The sequence below is a fragment of the Hyperolius riggenbachi genome, chromosome 1 (assembly GCF_040937935.1).
Source record: "Hyperolius riggenbachi isolate aHypRig1 chromosome 1, aHypRig1.pri, whole genome shotgun sequence".
In the NCBI taxonomy this organism is placed as follows: domain Eukaryota; kingdom Metazoa; phylum Chordata; class Amphibia; order Anura; family Hyperoliidae; genus Hyperolius; species Hyperolius riggenbachi.
The window spans coordinates 129,288,220-129,315,305 of NC_090646.1; the positions used below are offsets into that span (position 1 = coordinate 129,288,220).

At 45.6% G+C, this 27,086-nt stretch overlaps 1 protein-coding gene across 1 annotated transcript in view; it reads right to left on the reverse strand.

The window, feature by feature from the left end:
- CORIN (corin, serine peptidase) overlaps window positions 1–17,994 on the reverse strand; it is a 279,818-nt gene extending 261,824 nt beyond the window's left edge. The window contains exon 1 of the mRNA XM_068278537.1: window positions 17,896–17,994. The gene's annotated coding sequence lies outside the window, so the exon portion shown is untranslated. The remainder of the gene's footprint in view (window positions 1–17,895) is intronic.
- Window positions 17,995–27,086: the final 9,092 nt, after the last annotated feature.

Below are 27,086 nucleotides of genomic sequence, written 5' to 3' on the forward strand. Positions count from 1 at the left end.
CGTTTGCGTTTAGTAATTTTGGGGGATTTGCAGCAATTAGCGCAAATCGCCCAAGTAAGAACAGGCCCAAAAGGTTCTATTACACTAGCACTTTCAAACACGCTAGCATTTGAACGTTTTGCCGAAATCGCTGGCAAAACGCTCTAGTGTGAATGGGCCCTTAGGGAATATCTTTATAAAGAATAAAAGCCTTGCTGAGAATCCCCTATGAAGAGATGGACTAGTCCAAAACCTGTCGCTTCTGTCAGATTTATACTACCTACTGTAAGTGACAGCAACATAGGAGAAAAGTAATTTATGGCTCATTTGGAAGCAGGAAATTTGGGCGCATGAACCAAGTGGACAAAAAGGGCGCCGCCATTCACTCCCATAATAAGTTTTGTTTGATTGGCGCCGAACAGGAAAAAATGGCGTCCGGAAATTATTAACGTTTTCAACCTGTCATTGTGATGATTAAAGTTTACAAAAATACTAAACATATTTATCGTATTTAACTAAAATGTTATTTTCTGAGATGTAGTTATGCACCCCGACAAGTGAAAGGTGACGTGCCAGGCTGTGAGGATTACCAATCCCGTCAATGATATGAAGAAGCAGTCGGCACCGTCTTCGTATGCTCTTATAGATTTATTCAGCTTCAGTCATATTAAATACAACGTTTCGGAGCGCAGCTCCTTTATCAAGTAATGACCGTCTGACAACAGTAACAACACAAAGTGTCTCTTATATACCCACAAGTCAATAGGCATGTTCCAATCCCACCCCTGGACCCAAAAGAACCAATCCCCGCTCTTGTCATAGAGCGGACCTGATGGGGAACACATGCATCCTAAAGAGGACCAATGGGGGAACGCCAAACCAATCATGTGATGCGGGCAGTGGAACGCGGAAGAAAAGACGCGTCACGTGGACGCGTCCCTTCTCCGCCCGTCCACGTCACATGCTCCACCCCAGATACACAGACCTGATGGGGAACAGGACTCCTCAACGTCACCGCCGACGTCAGTCTGCGGGATGCCGCCCACTGGGCTCACCCACCGTCCGGACAACCAAACACTGAACCCGCCCACCAACCCACGTTACCCCATCGCCATGGAGACACATCAACAGCCGCGGTGTAAACACCGCGCTGTCAACTATGCCACCAGGTTACTGGGACGGCTGAAGGCGGCAGCGGGCCAGCATAGCCTCACAGAAACAGGGCGCCTAGCGGCAAAGAACCTCGCCACCACTGCCCCACATCTTATCAGCCAAGTGGTAGTCAGACGGGGGGAGCCCAGAAAAGCGATGTGTGGCCACATAGAGGGGACAAGCGGAGAAGATCCGCATCCCACCAACCACATACATGCTAAGGGAATGCAACCATATATATTATTTTAAATAAATGGTCTGAGATCAAACTCTCTATTCATACCCCGAGGTTCCATACAGTCTAGATGCTTGATCCAGTATGCTTCTCTTAATAAAGTTGTCTATCCCTGTCACCTCCTCTCCTAAGAGGGGGTACCCTTTCAATAATCTGACACCTGAGTTGGCTCATATTATGGTTAAATTTAGTAAAATGATAAGAAACTGCTTGGTCAAGTAACTTTTTACGAATTGCATGTTTATGGGAAGATAAACGTACCTTAAATTTTTTTTGTGGTCTGGACTACATAGGCTGATCCACATGGACATTTGAGTAAATAGACTATGTAATTAGAGTCACACATGTGGTAACCTCTAATATCTATGTGTTTCCCTGAATGGGGGTGTGTAAATTGATTGCCCCTCACTATGGAGTTGCAATGTACACAGTTTAGGCACGGATAGGTGCCCGTTCTGGGTACATCAGGAGGGCGTACCAACGTCCTCATGTTTGCATGGCATAATCTGTCTCTAAGAGTGGGTGGTTTTTGATAAGACATCAGTGGAGGTTTCTGGAATTCAACCATGGAGGGAAAGGCCCTGGTCAATATTGGCCAGTGTTTTTTAATGATGTTGTGAACATCAGAGCTATATGTACTGTATTGGGATACAAAAGGTATCCGTTGATTATTGAGTCTGTTCCTCCCTGGCCGATCCCTAACAACTCCACTGATGTCTTTCTGTGCATTCATAATAAGGTCTCTAGGGTATGATCTTGCTAAAAATTTATTGGTCATCTCCTGAAATCTAAGTCGTTTGTCTTCCTCTCTGGTCACAATTCTGTTAACTCGCTGGAACTGGCTTTTGGGTATTGATCGTCTAGTGCTGAGTGGATGAAAGCTATCATAGGCTAATATAGAGTTGCAGTCTGTTGCCTTAACAAACAAGTCGGTACTCAGTTGGCCATCCTGTAGGTTCACCATCGTATCCCAGTAGCTGATATTGGACCCGTCACAGTGTGATGTCAATCTAATGGCACCACACTGTGAGTGTACACACTGTATGAATTCATCAAGGGTCGAACGCGACCCCGCCCACACGCAAAAAACATCATCAATGTAACGTAACCAAACTTTAGCATATTTTTGAAACATTAAGTTACTATATACATACATCTCTTCATAAATATTCATATAGATGTTTGCGTAGGACGGGGCCACGTTCGACCCCATGGCCGTGCCTCGCACCTGTAAATAAAAATTATCATCAAAAGTAAAATAATTAGACGTCAAAACCACTTTAAGCAACTCAATCAAAAATTCAATCTGTGGTGATGAAAAATCAGAACATGTCATTAGGGTGTGGAGTACTGCCTCTACACCCCCATCATGTGGGATGGAGGTGTAGAGGCTCTCCACATCCAATGTAACCAAAAGGCTCCCAGCTGGTATATCTGCTATGGTCTTAATAACCTCAAGAAACATGCTAGTGTCTCTAAGGTACGATTTTTGTGACACAACGTAAGGTCTAAGATGGTAATCCAGATATTTAGCTAACAGTGCAAGTACAGAGTCAATCCCTGAGACTATTGGCCTACCAGGAGGCTTCTCTAATCGTTTGTGAATCTTAGGGCACAGGTACAATAAAGGTGTCCTAGGGTGAGGACATACTAAAAATTGAGCTAACTTATCATCAATAATATTCTTTTGAATTGCTTGGTTAAAGAGACACTGAAGCGAGACTAAATCTCGCTTCAGGTCTTATATATAGCAGGGGCACGTGTGCCCCTGCTAAAACGCCGCTATATCGCGGCTAAACGGGGGTCCCTTCACCCCCAACCCACCCCCCGCAAAAGATGGTCGGCAAGTTGGTCGTGGGGATTGTCTTCCTGGAGGCAGGGCTAACGGCTGCAGCCCTGCCTCCAGTCGCGTCTATCAGAAGGAAGACTGAGAGGGGCGGGGGAGAGGTGGAGATACGCGTCTGACAGACGCGCATGGGGCAGGGCTGCGGCGGTTAGCCCTGCCCCAACCAGGAGGCGCTCCCCCGCTGCACGGAGGGGGTTTGGGGGGACAGGGACCCCCGTTAAGCCGTGCTATAGCGGCGTTTTAGCAGGGGCACGCATGCCCCTGCTAGCTATGAGGTCTGAAGCGAGATCTATTCTCGCTTCAGACTCGCTTTAAGTATACATTGAATTTTTCTCTGTATATCTGGAAGGGGGTCGCAGGGTAGTCGGATGTATGTAGTCAAGTCCGTCAGCTGGCGTAGAGCTTCAGCTCTGTATTCTTTAAGGTCCATGACTACCACTGCGCCCCCTTTGTCAGCCGGCTTGATGATAATGGACGGTAGTTCCATAAGTTCTCTCAATGCTGTCCTTTGTTCTTGTGTCAAATTGTGTGTCACCTTATAGTTTTGACATCCATTTCTTATCAAAGTGTCCACGTCTCTCTGAACCTGTGTCACAAAAGAATCAATAACTTGACATGAAGGGGGATGGAAGGTACTTTTAATTCTCAACGATGTATCTCCTAGTCTGAGTTGGTCAGCTTCTTCTTCTGTTGTATCTCTCAGCTGGAAGCGTGGTTGGCTAAAGAAGTGTTTCAACTTGATCCTATGATAGAATCTCTGTAATTCAATGTCCAGTTGAAGAGGATATGGCCAGTGAGTAGGGGCAAACGATAATCCTTTATTCAGTAACGAGATTTGGTTCTCAGTCAGTTGGATGGATGAAATGTTAACTACTAGATTGTTGGTAATTTGTGCAAATGTTTTCGGACGTTGTCTCAGCCTTTCTTTTATAGTGCCTGTGCCGGCCCCCCCTCCTGCTTCGTCTTGGCTTGATTGATTGTCTGTGGAATCTTCTGGCGTGCTGATTGGCAAAAAATCTGATGAAGCTCCCTGACTCGGATCACGTGGAGGAGGTGGATTTTGGTCTTCATTTGGTTTCTTCGGGCCACGTGGTTTATTAGGTCTAATAGGTTTTTTGTGTGGTTGCTGCCAGACATAGACGTAGCCAGTGGTATAGTCCGCCTCATCTCTTTGAAATTTCTGTCTTTTTATCAGCTCAATTTTCAAGGTGGTGTTGGTACAGAACGTATCCAATTCCTTCTGATGTTTGTCATATTGTTCCTCAGTCAAAAGATCTCTCAATTTTTCATCCAGTTGTTTGATTTGTGTTTCAAATATGGGTAACTCAGATTGTATTTGAGTGATGGTAAGCAACATAGAATCAAATGATGCCTTGTTCCAGATCATAGTCCAAGTGTTGCAAAAATAACTATTGGTGGGGAACATGATAGGACTGACGTGTGCTCTAATCCCTCTAGGAATACGTCCTCTGCGGTGATATTCCGCTAGTGTTGCTGCATGTAGTTCAAATGCAATGCGTGTTTTATGCATTCTTTCGAGATGACGGCGAATGGATTTGGCATCAGCTCTATTCAGAAAGGCCGTTTCCATGGTCACTGATGTCACGATCCTTGTTGCATCCTGTGGTGTAAATGAAAAGGTCATGGCGTCCACCACATTGGGTTCCATAGTGGGTGATAATGAAGTCGGGTGCACTACTAGTGGCAAAATGTTCTGAGATGTAGTTATGCACCCCGACAAGTGAAAGGTGACGTGCCAGGCTGTGAGGATTACCAATCCCGTCAATGATATGAAGAAGCAGTCGGCACCGTCTTCGTATGCTCTTATAGATTTATTCAGCTTCAGTCATATTAAATACAACGTTTCGGAGCGCAGCTCCTTTATCAAGTAATGACCGTCTGACAACAGTAACAACACAAAGTGTCTCTTATATACCCACAAGTCAATAGGCATGTTCCAATCCCACCCCTGGACTCAAAAGAACCAATCCCCGCTCGACGTTGAGGAGTCCTGTTCCCCATCAGGTCCGTGTATCTGGGGTGGAGCATGTGACGTGGACGGGCGGAGAAGGGACGCGTCCACGTGACGCGTCTTTTCTTCCGCGTTCCACTGCCCGCATCACATGATAGGTTTGACGTTCCTCCATTGGTCCTCTTTAGGATGCATGTGTTCCCCATCAGGTCCGCTCTATGACAAGAGCGGGGATTGGTTCTTTTGGGTTCAGGGGTGGGATTGGAACATGCCTATTGACTTGTGGGTATATAAGAGACACTTTGTGTTATTACTGTTGTCAGACGGTCATTACTTGATAAAGGAGCTGCGCTCCGAAACGTTGTATTTAATATGACTGAAATTGTATGGTGTAGATGGGGCTTTAGGGTTAGGCACCACCAGTGGGGGATTTAGGGTTAGGCACCACGGGGGGGGGGGGGGGGGGAGGGGGTATTAGGATTAGGCACCACCAGGGGGGTCTTAGGGTTAGGCACCACCAGGGGGGTATTGGGGTTAGGCACCACCAGGGGGTCTTAGGGTTAGGTACCACCAGGGGGGTCTTAGGGTTAGGCACCACCAGGGGAGATTTAGGATTAGGCCCACCAGGGGGGCTTTTCAGGTTAGGCACCACCAGGGGGGATTTAGGATTAGAAAACACTAGGGGGGTCTTAGGGTTAGGCACCACCATGGGATATTTAGGGTTAGGCACCACGAGGGAGCATTTTAGGGTTAGGCACCACCAGGGGGGGTCTTAGGGTTAGGCACCACCAGGGGGGGTCTTAGGGTTAGGCACCACAAGGAGGGTGTTAGGGTTAGGCACCACCAGGGGGGTCTTAGGTTTAGGCACCACCAGGGGGATTTTTGGGTTAGGCACCACCAGGGGGGATTTAGGGTTAGACAACACTAGGGGGATTTTCGGGTTAGGCACCACCAGGGGGGATTTAGGGTTAGACAACACTAGGGGGGTCTTAGGGTTAGGCACCACCAGGGGAGATTTAGGGTTAGACAACACCAGGGGGTCTTAGGGTTAGGCATCACGAGGGAGGATTTTAGGGTTAGGTACCACCAGGGGGGGTCTTGGGGTTAGGCACCACCAGGGGAGATTTAGGGTTAGGCACCACCAGGAGGGTGTTAGGGTTAGGCACCACCAGATGGGTCTAAGGTTTAGGCACCACCAAGGGGGCTTTTAGGGTTAGGCACCACCAGTGGGGATTTAAGGTTAGGCACCACCAGGGGGGTCTAAGGGTTAGGCACAGGGGCATTTCTAGGTTCTTGGGAGTTCCGGGGAACCCCTGAACACCAAGAGAGAATGATTGGTCATGTCACGGGAAAGTGGGCGTGGTCGTAAGTGGGGTCAAATGTACATGAACATAGCAGTAGTGTAACAAATATATTAAATAGGCAGTATTTCACATAAAAAAGCCCCTCACCTGGCTTCTGTCTTGTCTTCGTCTGGCTAGCCTGTGTACTGTACACGGCTGGCAGCTTTGCTGGTGGTGATGCTGGGCTGGCCTGGCTGGAGGTGATGCTATGCTAGCCTGGCTGGTGGTGATGCTGTGCCGGCCTGGCTTTGCTGGGCCTGGGGCTTTGCGAGGTGATTTGGTGGAGGCTTTGCTGGGCTGGGACATTTGCTGGGGTGAGAACTTAGCTGGGCTGGGGCATTTTTGGGCTCTTTGCTGGGCTGGGGGCTGTACTTGGCTGTACACTTTGCTGGGCTGGGGCCCGGGAGCTTTGCTTTGCTGGGGGATTTGTTGAGGCCTGGGCACTTTGCTGAGGCCTGGGGGCTTTGCTTTGCTGGAAGCTTTGCTGAGGCCTGGGGGCTTTGATATGCTGGGCTCGGGTGCTTTGTTATGCTGCGCTGGGGGGCTTTATGCTGTGCTAGGGGGCTTTATTATGCTGAGCTGGGGGGCTTTATGCTGCGCTGGGGGTCTTTGTTATCCTAAGCTGGGGGGCTTTATTATGCTGGGCTGGGGGGCTTTGTTATGCTGCTCTGGGGGCTTTATGCTGAGCTGGGGGGCTTTATGCTGTGCTGGGGGGGCTTTATGCTGGACTGGGCGCTTTGCTGGGCGGGAGCCGGGAGGGCTGGTTGTAGCGCTACAGACCTCAGATCGCAGCAACTGGGGAAAGCAGAGCAGGACGCACATAGAGGAAGTGATGTCACTTCCACATTTAAAGTGCGTCCTGCTCTGCCTTTCCCAGTTGCCTGGGGGCTTTGATTTGCTGGGGGCTTTGTTGAGGCCCTGGCGCTTTTCTTTGCTGGGCGTAAGGCTTTGTTGGGGCCCAGAGGCTTTGTGGGTGGGGCCCTGGGGCTTTGCTGAGGCCTGGGGGCTTTGTTGGGGCCCAGAGGCTTTGTGGGTGGGGCCCTGGAGCTTTGCTGAGGCCTGGGGGCTTTGTTGGGGCCCAGAGGCTTTGTGGGTGGGGCCCTGGGGCTTTGCTGAGGCCTGGGGGCTTTGCTGGGCTGGGGGTTTTGCTTTGCTGGAGGCTTTGCTAAGGCCTGGGGGCTTTGTTATGCTGCGCTGGAGGGGCTTTGATATGCTGGGCTGGGAGATTTGTTATGCTGCGCTGGGGTGCTTTATGCTGCACTGGTGGGCTTTGTTATGCTGCGCTGCAGTGCTTTATGCTGCGCTGGCGCTGGGGGGCTTTGTTATCCTCAGCTGGTGTGCTTTGCTTTGCTGGAGGCTTTGCTAAGGCCTGGGGGCTTTGTTATGCTGCGCTGGAGGGCTTTGTTATGCCGTGCTGGGGGGCTTTGTTATGCCGCGCTGGGGGGGCTTTGTTATGATGCACGGGGGGGCTTTGTTATGATGTACTGGGGGGCTTTGTTATGCTGCACTGGGGGGCTTTATGCTGGACTGGGCGCTTTGCTGGGCGGGAGCCGGGAGGGCTGGTTGTAGCGCTACAGACCTCAGATCGCAGCAACTGGGGAAAGCAGAGCAGAACGCACATAGAGGAAGTGATGTCACTTCCACATTTGAAGTGCGTCCTGCTCTGCCTTCCCCAGTCGCCGCGATCTGAGAGGTCTGATATTGGCTGGAACGGGGAGCCGGCACACTGCGGAGGGAGGCGGGGCACCTGACGACATTATATCAGGGGCACCATGGCAACAGGTTTTGCCCCGGATAAAAAGCCGCTAGCAATGCCGCTGGCTAGGCACCACCAGGGGAGAATTAGGGTTAGGCACCAGCAAGGGGGTCTTAGGGTTAGGCACCACCAGGGGGGTCTTAGGGTTAGGCACCACCAGGGGGGTCTTAGGATTAGGCATCACCAGGGGGGTCTAAGGGTTAGGGATAGGTACAGGGAGGGTTCTGTGTGAGAGTAGGGTTAGGTTTAGTTGTAGTAAAATCTTAATAATATTTACTAATGTTTTACTACAGTTATTACAAACATACTTATATTTTTTTTCCATCGTTATAAACAATATTTTCAAATGTTATTACATGAAAAAACAATTATTATTATTATTATTATTATTATTGAAAAAACAATAAATGAAGGTGATACACAATATTATACAATTCTAACGACTATACATACATTATCGTTTTTTAACAAATGTAATTATAAGTTTCATATTTAAAACAGGGAAGATTATCACAATTTGGGATTTCATACACATTCTTAAATGTTTTTTAATTTGTAATACATTATTGTAAACAAAATACAACACAATATTTTTATAAACGTTATTGCCATTTACAACATGCACCCTTTTTTCCCAACTCCCTTTTTGAATGTACGTGGCTCATTTTACTCTGGAAAAAACGTACTACTTGTCTGTCTGTGTTTACACATATTTTACATTTTACAATTATATGGCAGACTTTATAGCCATCTCACCTCTGGTTCCCTTTAAGGCTGGCAAGTGACACTTACCGGCCAGGGTTTAGTGAATTGAGGCATGTTTGTTCGGTAAATTACCGGACTTCTGCCTCGTGGGGGAAAACTTTTGTGAATTTGGAAAAAAAGTGTAAAATACCACAGGAGGTATTTTACCATACAAAATGCTTTTACCGAACTGCTGATTGTGAATAGAGCCCATTGGACATAAAACTTCCGAGTCACATACACACAGCTCCGTGCCTGCCTACTGCCCTGCTAGATAGCTGGTAAGTGACACTTACTACTGAGCAGGGCTTAGTGAATTGAGGCATGTTTGTTCGATAAATTAACAAACTTCTGCCCAGGGCCGGCCTTAGGTAACCAGATTTTGGTGACCCCCCCACATTCATCCTCTTCGCGTGTAAGCGGGGGGATCTGCTGCCTAAATAGCAGCGTGAGGCTCAGCGCGCCTCCGTCCATCCTGATTCCTGACATATAGCTATAAGTCACCTCAGTATAGGTAGCCAGGCATAGGTGACCCAGTAAAGGTAGCCAGCTATAGATCCCCCCCCAGTATAGGCTAGCCAGGTAGGTGCCCCCAGTATAGGTAGCCAGTATACTTGCCCCAGTATAGGTTAGATAGGCATTTGTCCCAGCTATAGGTTAGATAGGTAGGTGCCCCCAGTACATGTTAGATAGGTAGCTGCCCCCAGTACAGGTTAGATAGGTAGCTGCCCCCAGTGTATAGGTTAGATAGGTAGGTAGCTGCCCCCAGTGTATAGGTTAGATAGGTAGGTATCTGCAATATACAGTGGTGTGAAAAACTATTTGCCCCTTCCTGATTTCTTATTCTTTTGCATGTTTGTCACACTTAAAGGTTTCTGCTCATCAAAAATCGTTAACTATTAGTCAAAGATAACCTAATTGAACACAAAATGCAGTTTTAAATGATGGTTTTATTATTTAGTGAGAAAAAAACCTCCAAATCTACATGGCCCTTTGTGAAAAAGTGATTGCCCCCCTTGTTAAAAAATAACTTAAAGGTGGTTTATTACACCTGAGTTCAATTTCTGTAGTCACCACCAGGCCTGATTACTGCCACACCTGTTTCAATCAAGAAATCACTTAAATAGGAGCTATCTGACACAGAGAAGTAGACCAAAAGCACCTCAAAAGCTAGACATCATGCCAAGATCCAAAGAAATTCAGGAACAAATGAGAACAAAAGTACTGTAATTGAAATCTATCAGTCTGGTAAAGGTTATAAAGCCATTTCTAAAGCTTTGGGACTCCAGCAAACTACAGTGAGAGCCATTATCCACAAATGGCAAACACCTGGAACAGTGATGAACCTTCCCAGGAGTGGCCGGCCGACCAAAATTACCCCAAGAGTGCAGAGAAAACTCATCCGAGAGGCCACAAAAGACCCCAGGACAACATCTAAAGAACTGCAGGCCTCACTTGCCTCAATTAAGGTCAGTGTTCACGACTCCAGCATAAGAAAGAGACTGGGCAAAAATGGCCTGCATGGAAGATATCCAAGGCGCAAACCACTTTTAAGCAAAAAGAACATTAAGGCTCGTCTCAATTTTGCTAAAAAAACATCTCAATGATTGCCAAGACTTTTGGAAAAATACCTTGTGGACCGACGAGAGAAAAGTTGAACTTTTTGGAAGGTGCGTGTCCCGTTACATCTGGCGTAGAAGTAACACAGCATTTCAGCAGAAGAACATCATACCAACAGTAAAATATGGTGGAGGTAGTGTGATGGTCTAGGGTTGTTTTGCTGTTTCAGGACCTGGAAGGCATGCTGTGATAGATGGAACCATGAATTCTACTGTCTGCCAAAAAATCCTGAAGGAGAATGTCCGGCCATCTGTTCGTCAACTCAAGCTGAAGCGATCTTGGGTGCTGCAGCAGGACAATGACCCAAAATACACCAGCAAACTCACCTCTGAATGGCTGAAGAAAAACAAAATGAAGACTTTGGAGAGGCCTAGTCAAAGTCCTGACTTGAATCCTATTGAGATGTTGTGGCATGACCTTAAGGCGATTCATGCTAGAAAACCCTCAAATAAAGCTGAATTACAACAATTCTGCAAAGATGAGTGGGCCAAAATTCCTCCAGAGCGCTGTAAAAGACTCGTTGCAAGTTATCGCAAATGCTTGATTGCAGTTATTGCTGCTAAGGGTGGCCTAACCAGTTATTAGGTTCAGGGGGCAATTTCTTTTTCACACAGGGCCATGTAGGTTTTGAGGTTTTTTTCTCACTAAATAATAAAAACCATCATTTAAAACTGCATTGTGTGTTCAATTATGTTATCTTTGACTAATAGTTAACAGTTTTTGCTGAGCAGACACATTTAAGTGTGACAAACATGTAAAAAAAATAAGAAATCAGGAAGGGGGCAAATAGTTTTTCACACCACTGTAGGTTAGATAGGTAGCTGTACCAGTATAGGTTAGATAGGTAGCTGCCCCCAGTATAGATTAGATAGGTAGCTGCCCCCAGTATAGATTAGATAGGTAGCTGCCCCCCAGTATAGGTTAGATAGGTATCTGCCCCCAGTATAGGTTAGATAGGTAGGTGCCCCCAGTACAGGTTAGATAGGTAGCTGCCCCCAGTGTATAGGTTAGATAGGTAGGTATCTGCAATATAGGTTAGATAGGTAGCTGCCCCAGTATAGGTTAGATAGGTAGCTGCCCCCAGTATAGATTAGATAGGTAGCTGCCCCCCAGTATAGGTTAGATAGGTATCTGCCCCCAGTATAGGTTAGATGGGTAGGTGCCCCCAGTATAGGTTAGATAGGTAGGTGCCCCCAGTATAGATTAGATAGGTAGCTGCCCCCAGTATAGGTTAGATAGAGAGGTGCCCCAGTATAGATTAGATAGGTAGCTGCCCCCAGTATAGATTAGATAGGTAGCTGCCCCTAGTATAGATTAGATAGGTAGCTGCCCTCCAGTATAGGTTAGATAGGTAGGTGCCCCCCAGTATTGGCTAGATAGGTAGGTGCCCCCAGTATAGATTAGATAGGTAGCTGACCCCCAGTATAGGTTAGATAGGTAACTGCCCCCCAGTATAGGTTAGATTAGGTAGGTGCCCCCAGTATTGGCTAGATAGGTAGCTGCCCCCAGTATAGATTAGATAGGTAGGTACCTCCCCTCATAGTGGAGGGGGGAGCCGAGCCGCAGGGAGGGCAGCCCGACCTCTCCCTCCCTTCCTTTCCGGGCCACCCTCTGTGCTCCTCCCTCCGATGCAGACTGCAGCAATGCAGAGAGAACAACTCACCTCCCTGGTTCCAATCGCCGGCGCCGCTCACTTCCCACTGGTCGCCTTTTCTACATAGTCGCTGATACACACTAAACTTCCTGCTCAACAGGAAGTTTAGTGCGCTTAACAGGAACTTTAGTGTGTGTCAGCGACTATGTAGAAGAGGCGGGAAGTGAGCGGCGCCGGCGATCGGAACCAGGGAGGTGAGTTGTTCTCTCTGCATTGCTGCAGTCTGCATCGGAGGGGGGAGCACAGAGGGTGGCCTGGAGAGGAAGGGAAGTAGAGGTCGGGCTGCCCTCCCCACTGCTGCGGCTCCCCCTTCCATCACGGCGGCCGCATGTTTGCCCCCTATCACCCCCAGCAGTGGCACCAGGGGGCGGAGCGAGACCGACCCAGTCGGGGCCCGCAGCAGCCACACGCAGCCAGGTGGCAGGAGCGCCCCCCTGGAAGCCGGCGCCCTGAGCGATCGCTCCGGTTGCTCAGGTCAAAGGCCGGCCCTGCTTCTGCCTCATGAGGGAAAACTATAGTAATTTGGAAAAAAAAAGTGTAAAATACCGCATGAGGTATTTTACCGACCAAAAAGATTTTACCGAACTGCCTATAGTGAATAGAGCCCAAAGAGGCAAATAATGCTGAGTTGGTGCAGGATTATGCAAATTTATGTAGCTTTAAAAAAAGACCAACAGAGCTCCACCTTGGCAGGTTTCATCTGGTCCATGCTAGCATACTTTTGCATTCAAAATTGCATAATCCTGTATCAACTCAGAATTATTTGCATCTCATTGGCCATCTCTATTTTGGTGAGTATACTGGTGAGAGGAGGGAGGCAGGGGCGGAGCCAGAGCCTGGAATTCATTCAATTCTGACACTGGCCGCTGTAACAAAGCCACTTTGCATTTTGGCCGGCCAGAACTCGAAGTGGCCAGACTTCAGGTTCTGGCCGTAACATATACATGAAATTCGGAATTTCGTTAGATTTGGAATTCAGCAATTCCAACCTGCCCTATTGGCAAGTCAGACTTTCCATCCCTCTAATTATTTTAGTTGCCCGCCTTTATACCCATTCTAAAACTTCAATGTCTTTCCTATAGTATGGTGCCCAAACTGTATCCATACTCTAGATGTGGCCTCACAAGTAATTTATACAGACGAAGCAGGTTATTTTGTCGCTCAGAGGTGCGCACTATAGCATTAGCGCAGCTTCGCCACTGCTATAGCATTAATGCTGTAGTGCGCACACCGCGCAAGAGTAATTTGGGGTTCCAGTGATCACCGGACCCCAAATTACTTCTCCCTCCAAGTTGCTACGACTCGGAGGGAGAATACTATTTAATGCCAATGGAAATTTGAGTGGAAGCAGTGTGAGCTGTCGTACGGCTCACTTTGTGCCCAACTCACTGGTGGCATTATAATGCATATGCTTATACAGAGGGAGTAATATACTAGCATCTATTGTAATAGGAATTTATTTCCTGTTTTATGCATTCCAAACGTTATCTGATTTAGCTGCTGCTGCATGGCATTAAATATGGTTGCTCAATTTATCATCTATCAGTATTCTCCAAGTCTGTTGTCCCCAGCCATATGCCATTTGGTTTATATGGCATGTTGCCATTGCCACATCCAACCCTATACAGGGTGGTGCATGAAAAACCATTGTGATGCTTGCCAGGAGGACAAGTATGCAGAGAGATGCTCTGTCCCAATGCCCATTACCCAATCTGTGCTGTGTATGTGCTCCCCAGGTTTATCAAAGGTTTGCCTGCGTTTACTGCCCTATGAACGCGTTAACCATACAGCAACAAATGCAAAGCAACGCAGTCTTCAATAAACCCAGGGAGGACAACCACAGCACAAATAACATAATGATAACAGGGATGGGCGGGCTGGCATCTCTCTGTATACTCACACTACTGGCAGGCAGATGGGCCGGTTTTTCTTGCACCACCCTGTATTTATCAGAATTACATTTCATTATCTGCCATATATGCCTGCCCATATAACCATTCTGCCAAGATTTTTCTAATGTAAAGATTTATATCAAGGGAAGTATTTATCTATTAAAAAAAATATTTATATTGTATCAGAGGCACACAGGATAACATTTCTAGAAAGGCTCCAGTAGCTCAGATCTAGGACAACTGCTGCTGAAGGGGTGTTTTGCCCCAAAACAAAGTGCACACTACTTATAGTAGGTTAAGAAAAAATATAGGCAAAACTGAATAATTCAAACAATAATAGTATTTATTGTTCTATAATTCTGTTATAAATTTAAATGCATCTTTAAAGGATACGTCTAGGCAAAAACAAAAATCTACTTACCTGGTGCTTTCTCCAGCCCCTGGCAGTCGTCCTGTGCCCTCGCCATAGCTCCAGTGGCACCCGGTCTTCTCCGCTGCAGAAGCCGACCTCGCAATGTCAGCTTCCGGGTCGGCTTCTTATGTGCTCCACCAATCTACCACTGACGTCATCAGGACTGCACTGCGCCTGCGCAGTACATTTCTGATGACATCAGCGGTGGAGCGCAGAAGAAGCCGACCTGGAAGCTGACCTGGCGAGGAGAAGACCGGGAGCAACCGGAGCTGCGGCGAGGGCTCAGGGCGGCTGCCAGGCGCTGGATGAAGCCCCAGGTAAGTGGATTTTTGTTTTTGCCTAGACGGATCCTTGAAGAAAGTATTTGCAGAATCATAGTTTAAGTGTTAGTAATTATGAGTAAGCATGCATCAACATTTTTTACCAAGTGTTGTAGCAACATCACCTAAGGAAGAGGGGACTCCGTCAATCCTCTGTAGGGGAAAATACCTGGCGACACAATCCAACACGTCTGTTGGTCTCAGCAGAAAAGTCCCAGAGTCCAGGTGTTTTTCCAACCCAATTATACCCCTTAACCATAACACACACAAGCGCATACACAGTTGCTGTCATAGGTCCGTGATTACAGTACAAACCTATGATATCCACTTCTGCACAATACAACACAGCCAAGCGTGGACACCTCGTGCACAGGCAATGGACAGTATGGTTTTCGGCCTTCATGAAGTATGAAAACAATACTGCGCAAAAAACAGATAAAACCGATTAGAACAAGATAAAGGTGGAAATGCAATGAAACAAACATGTTATGCTGACCACCGAAAAGCGTTATGCTTAACACCGAAAAGCGGTTGCTGCATATGGAAGAGGAGGCTGTATGTTGGAATGTATTAGTGTGTCTGGGCACCATCGGCCACTTCACTAGTCTGATACAGTTATTAAAGTTGCTAAGTAACTGCCACAAGGAACACGAATATATATTTATTATGTGGGTTTAGTATGAGAGGTGTCAGTTCACAGGACCATGACTAAAAAACTGCTGGAGTGCTGCAGCCCTGATTACAGTCCATACATTCATGAAAAAAAGGCAAAAAGCTGGGCACGCACATCCAATGCAAATTCGATTTATTATCTTCTTAAACAATAAAAAAACATTCAGGCTTCAGTACCGTTTACCAGGAGAGAGGTACAAACAGTGGGACCAGGTCCTGATGAAGCGCCACATCACTTTGGTGTGAAACAGTTGTAGACACCCCCCCCCCCCCCCCTGCTTGTAATTCTCTCCTGGTAAACGGTACTGTAGCCTGAATGTTTTTTTATTGCTTAACCACTTGCCGACCGCCCACAGCCGAGGGGCGGCGGCAAAGTGGACGCCCAAAGGACCGCAATACTCCCATGGGCGTTGCATCCTTTCGGCATGCCGGGGGAGCGATCGCGTCACTGGTGACGCGCGCTTCCCCCTGCAACTGGCTCCGCCCATGACAACGACAACCCGCCGCCCGTTCGGAAGCGCCGTCGGGTTGTTAACCCCACGATCGCCGCACAAAGTGCCACACATGTGGTATTGCCATACTCAGGAGAAGTAGTATAATGTGTTTTGTGGTGTATTTTTACACATACCCATGCTGGGTGGGATAAATATCTCTGTAAATAGACAATTGTGTGTAAAAAAATCAAAACATTGTCCATTTACAGAGATATTTCTTCCACCCAGCATGGGTATATGTAAAAATACACCCCAAAACACATTATACTACTTCTCCTGAGTACGGCGGTACCACATGTGGCACTTTTTTGCACCCTAACTGCGCTAAGGGGCCCAAAATCCAATGAGTACCTTTAGGATTTCACAGGTCATTTTGTGACATTTGGTTTCAAGACTACTCCTCACGGTTTAGGGCCCCTAAAATTCCAGGGCAGCATAGGAACCCCACAAGTGACCACATTTTAGAAAGAAGACACCCCAAGGTATTCCATTAGGGGTATGGTGAGTTCATAGAAGATTTTATTTTTTGTCACAAGTTAGCGGAAATTGATTTTTATTGTTTTTTTTTTCACAAAGTGTCAATTTCCACTAACTTGTGACAAAAAAAAAATCTTCTATGAACTCACCATACTCCTAACAGAATACCTTGTGGTGTTGTCTTTCTAAAATGGGGTCACTTGTGGGGTTCCTAAACTGCCCTGGCATTTTAGGGGCCCTAAACCGTGAGGCGTAGTCTTGAAACCAAATGTCTCAAAACGACCTGTGAAATCCTAAAGGTACTCATTGGACTTTGGGCCCCTTAGCGCAGTTAGGGTGCAAAAAAGTGCCACACGTGGTATCGCCGTACTCAGGAGAAGTAGTATAATGTGTTTTGGGGTGTATTTTTACACATACCCATGCTGGGTGGGAGAAATCTCTCTGTAAATGAACAATTGTCATTTACAGAGATATTTCTCCCAAAGGCGCTCACACGCTTTATGGACCTGAACCAGTTTTATATGCTCCTGTACTGCCTGATGAAGCGGGACTGTTGACCGTGAAACGCGTTGCGATTTTATGGAGCTGTGAATAAATTGTATATTTTTTACTCTGCATTTGAGTATATGTCCACTACCAGAGGGAGGTAAGTCCACCTCGACTTCCCTCTTTTTATCATTTTTAGAACATTGTTTTACTCTGATTGGCGCCTCTGTTCGTACATATTACAGCACGATTAAGTCCACCCCTGGTGGAGGGGTTCTTTCCCCATTTTCCTATCTACAGAGAGCGACTTTTATACCTGAGTGGGGTCAGGTACTAATACTCCCCACCTGCCTGTCAAGTGGTTATGTGATGGTAACCCACCTTTGTGAGTATAAGAACCTTTGACATTACATTATATATTAAACTTACCAGACAATATTGCACTATAGGGCTCTTGGTGTCCTGTCCTCTGTTTTGTTTTTACAAGCAGAATAATATACATCACATATACTTGCACGAACTTAATAAAGCATCACTGTACTCAACTGTGAACACACCATATAAGGATTGTACTTTCCATTCAGTAGTAGTAAAAAATAAGAAAGAATGAGAACATAATGAACTGAAGTATAAACAAGACAACTAATATGCTGACTCAGTGGTGGGAAATAAAATTGTTCATGGTCCAGATCTGTTTTCAATAGTCAATAAGGAAAAGAGAACAGGCTATTTTACCCACATCACAGCACCATCTCTAAATATGAGCTCTGACCTACATATCAACATGATGCTCTGCGCCACAGAAGATGCTGGCGCTATATAAATCAATAATAATAATTACCAGGTTTCTCCTTCCATCTTACTCCTCTCAATCCAGGGATCAATTTGCAGCTGCTTCCTAGCAATTTTGGCCAGGACAGGTAGTATAGGCTTATAACCAGTGGCGTAGCACCTAGGCCTAGGCATTGTATAGCCTGAGTTAGCCTGTAACAGAAAAAAGGGCCATATGTAATGCTCACAAACATATTTATTACATATATAGATAAAAACATAATAATAATAATATGCCCAAACAATGCTGCAAACATATACTTAAGCCGTATGGCAGCAGGCAATTAATTTTTCACAGCATGGTAGGGGCCTTACTCTTTCCCCTCCACTACATGCCCCATCCCAGCAAAGCTATCACCCTCACCTTCAGCTGTTCCTGCTTCTCTTCCATTTGTACAAGAAGAGTGCGAGTGCTGGGACACTTGGAGGCTGCTCCTCTTCAGCTCAGCCAGCGGCGGTGACATGACGCAACCCGACACCAGTGTCTACCGCCGAGCCGAGAGCCTCCTGCCATGCTGCGTCTTCTGATTGGCCCTCCCGCAGACCCTCTCTTGCCAAGGCGACCCAGAGTTTGCTGCAGGGACCCCCAGGTAAGCTAGAGGAGACCTCAGTCCCTTACCCACTGTGTCTTGGCTTCTTATGTGAAGCTAGCCATGGGATATCTGGAATTACACAAGATGCAACAAGAAAACCCTTTTAATAAACACATCATTTTCTATAAAGATATATTGATGATTTAATATTCATTTGGAAAGGAGACCATGTTCTCATCCCCTCATTTATCAATTTTCTAAATACCAACCAAACTGGGTTTTACAATTCACATTTCACCATAATCCCACCTCTATTGAATTCCTGGACCTAACTCTCTTCATTGACAATAATCTCAATAAAACCAAAGCCTATTTTAAACCCATTGACGCCAACAATTTCATACACTTTGATAGTTTTCATCACCATTCCTGGACAAAGAACACACCACACAGTTAGAATTAAAGAATTATCAGAAATTGCATGGACATACAGGATTACAATACTCAAGCCACTACCCTGACACAGATATTATTATAATACAAACAAATACTCCACAAACGACGCCAATAGAAAAGCTAAAATTACCACTACACTCCACACCCCTCCACCAGATTGCCATACAACCCTCAACCCCACACAGGCTCACACCGTTGCCACAAATCAAGGTGTTCGTCCTGCACATTTTGTAAACCATACTACCTCTTTTCATCCTCTGTCACTCATTTTAATTATGCAATCAAAAAACATATTTTGTGCACTTCAAGATTCATTATCTACCTAATATCGTGTCCATGCAATCTACAATATGTTGGACGCACTATACAGCTGGCACAGAGCAGAATTGGCCAGCACAGACGTAACATCCTGAAGAAATACCCCTTGCACAGTGTGTCACGTCGCTTTCACACCACCCATAACAGTAATCCAAATTCACTCTGTATCACCTTGAAAAAAATCTATTCCATCCTATCAGATGCTTTCGAAAAATAAAAATAAGTATTTGATCTAGTCCTCTCTTTTATTCTTGTATTATTTTTATTTTATCTATTTTACCTTGCTCAATTATATACTTGTCATTTAGTTCTGTTACGAGTTTACTGTTTATTATATTTTATTGTAATTTTTACAACATCATTTATAAATTTTATTCCCCCTCTCCACATTTGTATTTGTCGTGTCACTTTTGGATATGTATTATGACTACAATGACCTATCCATATACTGTTTTTCTCATTTATTCCCTGATGTTTATATTTTATTTTGATAACGACCCTTTTTATTTTTATTTTTTTTGGGTGAACCAAATTAATTCTTGTAATATCTTTTTTTATTGAAATAGCAGAAAGTGGATACAACTTACAGTACAAAATCAGAGTGTATAAGGATTCACTTTGCATGCTAACAATTATTCCTTATATAGACAGATTTATAAAATTAGCCAAGGAAGTCTGGCTGCTGGCCCAAATGCTTCCTGTATATTGTATAGTATCATTTGCAGATCACCTCAAGTTTACTATAAAGGTGTGTCTATCAGTTTAATATAGTACTTTCTCAAACCAACAATCATAGTCATAACCAAATATAAACCGGTTCTCATTACCCCACCCCCTGCCCCTCAACCCCAAACTCTTCACATATCCCGCCCTATCTCATTATCTTCAATATTAATTATATGACCAAGCATCCTAAAGATCCCCTGATTACGACCCTTTTTAATTGCAATACATTGTTCGTGGATTATCTCCAATCTTAAAGCTTACATTGTATGACACTGTATAATCATGTCACTAGATTAAGTCATTCGATCGTTCGAAATAACAGGCTCTGCATTACCTAATAATTCCACCAGGTGCCACCAATACACCTTTATGACCTCACTATGCTCTCCTTCCTCCCATTGGCTAATTAGACCACCTTCCACCGATATAAAGCATCCCCTGTAAATTATTACAGAGGCACTTGCCTCAGCTACAGACCTCCACTGGTAAGTCCTTTTTGTTCAGTTTTGTTTCATTAGTGGTTTAAATTGGCTGATCAGTGTAGTAGAGTGGCTGGATAGAGTACTGGTTAAGGGCACCACCTTTGAAATGGTTAACGGTTAAGCAGCAGGATGGCAGAGGCCACACCTCTCCAAATTTAAACAAATGCCTTTACGTTTAAGATGCAGGTAAGCCATACTGGTCTTTCAACCAATACATTTAAACTTGTGCACTGAGTGATATTCTGCCCTGTGTGAGGCAGTGCAGGTAACAGACATGGGGGATGTTCCCAATGATTTTGAACATTATATATGGTGGAGTTTTGCACGGTTAGGGTGTTATACGTTTTGTCTGCTTATGCCTTGATAAAGGGGACCTGCCAGACATCGAAACAATCATTGGTTTACCCGACTTGCCGCCCAGTACTAGCTCGTCAGAAGTTGTGACATACGTCAGAGCCCCAAGCGGGTTTTATGTACCGGCTTCCGGGTACAAGCTGGAACGCACATGGACAATGTGGGGAGGGCCTGTGCTCTGATGTATGGCGCAACTTCTGACGAGCTAGTACTGGGCGGAAAGAGGGGAGGATGCAATGAAAGGTGAGGGCTTGAAATTCCTGACGTCTGTAGGCTAACCACGCCCCTGATGAGTCACACGTAATGACGAAACGTGTGAGGAGGAGGCCTAATGGACATCCAGGAAGTGTCTGCGGCGGTGTAGGAGCAAGATGGCGAGAACGCAGCGAACCTGCGAGCCTGCCTGGGAGGCAACGGGGGAGAGCCTGTAACAATCTATGCCTTTGTACCTATCAACCACATGTGAGTGCACTTTTATAATAAAAAATGTTTTTACTGAAACGGAATTATGCTATGCGAGTCTATCTCTCTTGTGAGGTTATACTGAATGAAGACTCTACCTAACATCTGCCAGTCAAGGGGATGTGAAGGAGGCAGCCTGATAGCTTTCTGCGGGACAATTACAGAGCAGAGTGAACTGTTTAAGATCGCGGAACGCTGTCTATCAATACCACAATTAATCTTGATTGTATGAACTACTGATGTAATCAACAATCTCGTCACAAGAGATTGTGTATACTGCCACCACCTCCCTTTCTAACAAGGAAAGAGAAGACTCCTAAAGCTAGCTAATTCTGTAAGAGAAAAGTTATTTCAACAACCTAACTAGTCCAACCTTGTATGTCAACCCCATTTATCTATTGTGTAGCGCTACATAATATGTTGGAGCTTTATAACTACAATACACAGCTGTCAGGGCCGCTCTGGGGCCCGCCAGCCGTGTGCAGGGGAAGCGCTGCCCCCCGATTGTGGGACCCCCAGCCAGGTGTAGAACTGGCCGCGGCGTCTAATAGACGCCGGGCCAGTTCATTGCCCGCAGCCTCCCGGGAGGCAGAGTGCAGGGCTACGGCAAGATAGCTGCCGAAGCCCTGCACTGGAGACTATTTATGTCTCCAGTACAGGGCTTCGGGCGCCATCTTGCCGTAGCCCTGCACTCTGCCTGTCAGCGTGGGAGATGTGCTTCAGAAGGATCGTCGGGGAGCTGCGAGCCAGATGCCAGGAGAGGAGAATTGGTTTCTTTTGTCAGGTGAGTGAATTGGATTTTTTTCACTGGTGAAATAGTTTTTTTTTTTTTTTGGGTAACTACTGCCCACATTTCTATTTTCTGGTGCCTGCTGCCTACATTACGATTTTCTGGTAACTGCTGCCCACATTGTGATTTTCTGGTGAACGCTGCCCACATTGCTATTTTCTGGTGACTGCTGCCCACATTACGATTTCTGGTAACTGCTGCCCACATTGCAATTTTCTGGTAACTGCTGCCCACATTGTGATTTTCTGGTGTCTGCTGCCCACATTGCCATTTTCTGGTGCCTGCTGCCCACATTGCTGTTTTCTGGTGTCTGCTGCCCTCATTGCGATTTTCTGGTGCCTGCTGCCCACATTGCGATTTTCTGGTGCCTGCTGCCCACATTGCGATTTTTCTGGTCACTGCTGCCCACATTGCGATTTTCTGGTCACTGCTGCCCACATTGCGATTTTCTGGTCACTGCTGCCCACATTGCGATTTTCTGGTCACTGCTGCCCACATTATGATTTTCTGGTAACTGCTGCCCACATTGCGATTTTCTGGTGTCTGCTGTCCACATTGCGATTTTCTGGTGACTGCTGCCCACATTACAATTTTCTGGTGACTACCGCCCACATTGAGATTTTCTGGTGACTGCTGCCCACATTACGATTTTCTGGTGACTGCTGCCCACATTACGATTATTTTCTGGTGACTGCTGCCCACATTACGATTTTCTGGTGACTGCTGCCCACATTACGATTTTCTGGTGACTGCTGCCCACATTACGATTTTCTGGTGACTGCTGCCCACTTTACGACTATTTTCTGGTGACTGCTGCTCACATTACGATTATTTTCTGATGACTGCTGCCCACATTATGATTATTTTATGGTGACTGCTGCCCAATTTACGATTATTTTATGGTAAAATGCTGCCCACTTTATGATTATTTTATGGGGAAATGCTGCTCACTTTACAATTATTTTGAAGGGAAATGCTGCCCAATTTGAAATTAATTTCTGCTGAAATGCTGCCCAATTTACGATTAATTTCTGGTGAAATGCTGCCCAATTTATGATTAATTTCTGGTGACATGCTGCCCACTTTACGATTATTTTATGGTGAAATGCTGCCCATTTTACGATTCATTTCTGGTGAAATGCTGCCCAATTTACGATTAATTTCTGGTAAAACATTGCTGCATTAGGATTATTTTATAGTGAAACGCTGCCCCATTACGATTATTTGGCGCCTATGGGGGGCCCCATCCTCATTTTCGTAGGGGGGCCCAGTGATTTCTAGTTACGCCCCTGAATAAAGCTTTTTTGTTTTTTGTCTTTTTTACATAAAGACACAGATGCTGTTGGTGGCATTTTTTTTGTCTCCTCACTTGCCTGTTCTTCTTGTCACTGGTGGGGGTAACCCTGGGAGTCATGATGACACCGTGGCTACTTGCTGAAAAGCAGACAACTAATGGTTGCCCATTATGCCACTGTGGTCAAGACCAGTGGTCATTTAGATTCTGTGTCCAAGGGAAGCCCCACATGTTCCATCACTGCTGAGATCAGTGTTAGGAAATAAGGTGGGGGAAGATTAGGATTAACAAATTAGGGTTCAGGATACAGAAGGACTTTGCAATGTCTGGGGACAGGCACAAGTTGAGATACCAGAATATCTGCAGGCATCCTGCAGCTCACAGCACTGCCCCCTGTCTTCCCCTGCTACAGTTGAGTTTGGATGTAGCAGCAGCATGTGTACAGAGCATGGAGCAGCTCTGGGGAACTTAACAGAGTCAGGTATGAGCATAGCCCTGCTGTGTGAATGCTTCACTTTCCCTTCATTACTAATGTCGGCTCTCCTCATTATCTGTATCCAAACTGCTCCTGATCTATCCCGTTCTCTGAAAATTGCATTATGTGTACCCAGCATGATGTCCTACCATATTATTATACTGTATTGTGCATGGCAGAGTGAGACCTTTCAGGAATCCCCCCTCCCCCCTTGGAAATCCTGGGTTTAACCCTGGGCGAGGTAAAAAAGCTGAAAACCCAGTGGGAATGACAGCTAATGATTGGATACTGGTCACTGTACTTTACCAATATTGTAATGGTTTAGAGCTTTGCCTCTGACATAGGAGACCATGGTTCAAATCCTGGCTCTTCCTATTCAGTAAGGGCCTGTTTCCACTACACACAGATTGGATGCAGAATTGGTGCAGAATGGATTCAGAAAAACTGACTCCAATGAATGCCTATGGGAAAATCTGCATCAGAAAAATCGCGTTTAGTGGAAACAGTCCCATAGGCATTCATTGGAGTCAGTTTTTCTGCATCCATTCTGCATCCAATCTGCGTGTAGTGGAAACAGGCCCTAAGTAAGCACCTATTCAGTAAGGAGTTCTTGGGCAAAACTACCTAAAGCTTCTACTGCCTACTAAGTGTGCGCTAGTGGCTGCCTTGCAAGAACTTTGAGTCCGCCAGTAGAAAAGCGATATACAAAGATTGGAATTGATAAATTATAACTACCATCCAAGTGTAGTGGCAATCAAATCAAACATATGCACTATGCTACCATCTTTCCTGCTAAAAACTGGTTTTACAATTTATTTTGAACATTATAACTTATGCACAGGTATAAAAACAGAAAATGGAACGATTTACATTTCAGCAAACTCTAGGCACGCTAAGGTTAATGGTAGCGTTTGCAGTAGGAATACACAGAGCAGTGCTCAGAGTGAGCAATAGGAAATTAACCTTGGAGGTACTATACAGATCTTACAGAAAATGTTTATTTAGTTGCTGCTTGTTCAGAAAGACATACTGTTAAAAGCAATGGAAATCATTTTGTGCAATCACCCTAAGAGGACCTGAGAGAATTTGATTACCTCGAAAGCATTCTGTGCACAAGGGCGGTATAAATTGCATACCTTGCTATCATGGTGAGGCTGAGAAACAGGAAATAATTACCGGTGAAAGCCAAACAGTTATTTCTACCTGAGTACAATTTGCTTTTTCAGTTGTGTAAGATTGCAGTAAATGGCACCTCTGACCCTTGTTCTGTTCCAGGGTCCCAACACATCTTAAACCTGGCAATTCATCATGAACAGGGGAACATGAATAGGACCATTCTCCTGATCTGCCACAGGCAGCAATAGGGCTCGTTGCATTGATGGGATTAGGTGAGGCTTAGTTACACATTAGCCTCTATACATAAAATCATTTTGAAGAGGAGCTCTGGGATATTCCAGCATAAAATTGATACAATTTAAGAAAAACGGTCCTTTTCTTAAGGAAAATGAATAAAAATAAAATGACATCCTGTTTATGATGTTCCTGGGTGTCTAACATAGTGCTTCTCCAGCCATGAAGCAGTGTGAGAATTTTCTCTCTTGCTTGCCCCCTCTATAGGCAGCTAGGATGAAGCTTGTCGCCTTGCCTCATAGCTGTTTCCTGTCACTGCAGATTCCTTGCTTCTGTTCACACTTCTGGGCACATTCTTGTCATAAAACACACACTTTACAGCAAAAACTAAAGTCAGGTTCATTCGATGCTGTGCAGCCTGTTTGTTCCTGAGCAGAACTGGGATATAGTGTGTAAAGTAAATACAGTATAGCCAGGGGCGTAGCAATAGGGGGTGCAGAGGTAGCGACCGCATCGGGGCCCTTGAGCCAGAGGGGCCCTCCCTCAACTTTAGTATTAGCTCTCTATTGGTCCTGTGCTCATAACATTCACTTCTATAGATGCTGTGAATAGTGGTAAACATTAACAAGCTATTTCCCATCCCCTTCTTGCACCTCTGACACTGTAGTTGCCATTGGCAGGTTTTGGGGCGCTGTATCAATTGTTATGTATAGAGTGCTTGGGGGGCCCCATTGTAAAACTTGCATCGGGGCCCACAGCTCTGTAGCTACGCCACTGAGTATAGCATAGGCCACATGCTCCTGTTTTGGAGGGATAGTGCATTTTTTAAGACCAGAGCCTTCTATCTCTGTATCTTCCTTGGCCGTTTCTCTCTATGAACTGATCATACTGGTAAACAAATAAATGGACCATTAATTTAATAGATCGTATAGAAAACAAACCATATTCCAAATAGTGTGACCCAAATATACTTAAAGGAATCCGAAGTGAAATAAAGAAAACTAAGTGATCCTCCAGACTAAAAATCTCCTCAGCATCACTGGAAAGGCTTGGTGTTTCTTTAACAGTTTCACAGCATCAGTACTTTTTTTTTAACCCAAACTCCCTTTTTTAGCTGCACAGAATTAAACTGCCCGGGCATTTTTTCCCCCTGATGCTGTGCAAAGCATGATGGGATTTCAGATGTTGTTTTTTTCCTTGTGCTGTTTTGGCACAAATTTGTTTTTTGTTTTTTTATTTTGAATTTGAGATTTGAAGCCTAGCACGCGCAGCTGAGAGGGGTGATCAGGACACAGGACAGTTGGAACTGTGTCTCGTGCTCCCTGTCACCTCCTTTCAACTAAAAAAGATGGCTGCCCCCATGAAAAGATGGCTGCCCCAGGAATCACAAACATTTGTCTGTTCTTTTAAAATAGGGTGGGTAAAAGATTATATTAACTATTTTATTTAACATAACTAATGTAACTTAATGACAGTATGTTTGTTTAGGCTAAAGTTCCCCACTCTTTAAGTGGGGCTTCTTCCAGCCCCTACAAGCAGGCCCGTATTTACCTCACAGGAGCCTATAGGCACAGATGTCCTGGCGCCTTAGACTTCAAGTTCCATGGACCTACAGACCCCACCAAACTGCACCACAAGTGCTGGCTGTTCTAGGTGTCACTTCTCCCTTACTTCCCTTCCCATCACAGATAGCTACAGGCGCCCCTTAGTAATAGGTGGCCAGAAGTACCCTCAATATTAAGTAGCTAGAGGTGCTCTCAAGAATTAGGTAGCTAGCAGAACCTCAATATTAAGTAGCTAGAGGTGCCCCTGACTGAAGGGAGATCTCGTCATAATACAGAGAGCAGGGTGAGTAACCTCTGATTTACACGGTAATCAGGACTCTGCCTAGGGAAAGAGGGAGGCGCTTGAGGAGAGGAGGGAGCCGTCCTTCAATCATCAGGCGCCTATAGGCACGTGCC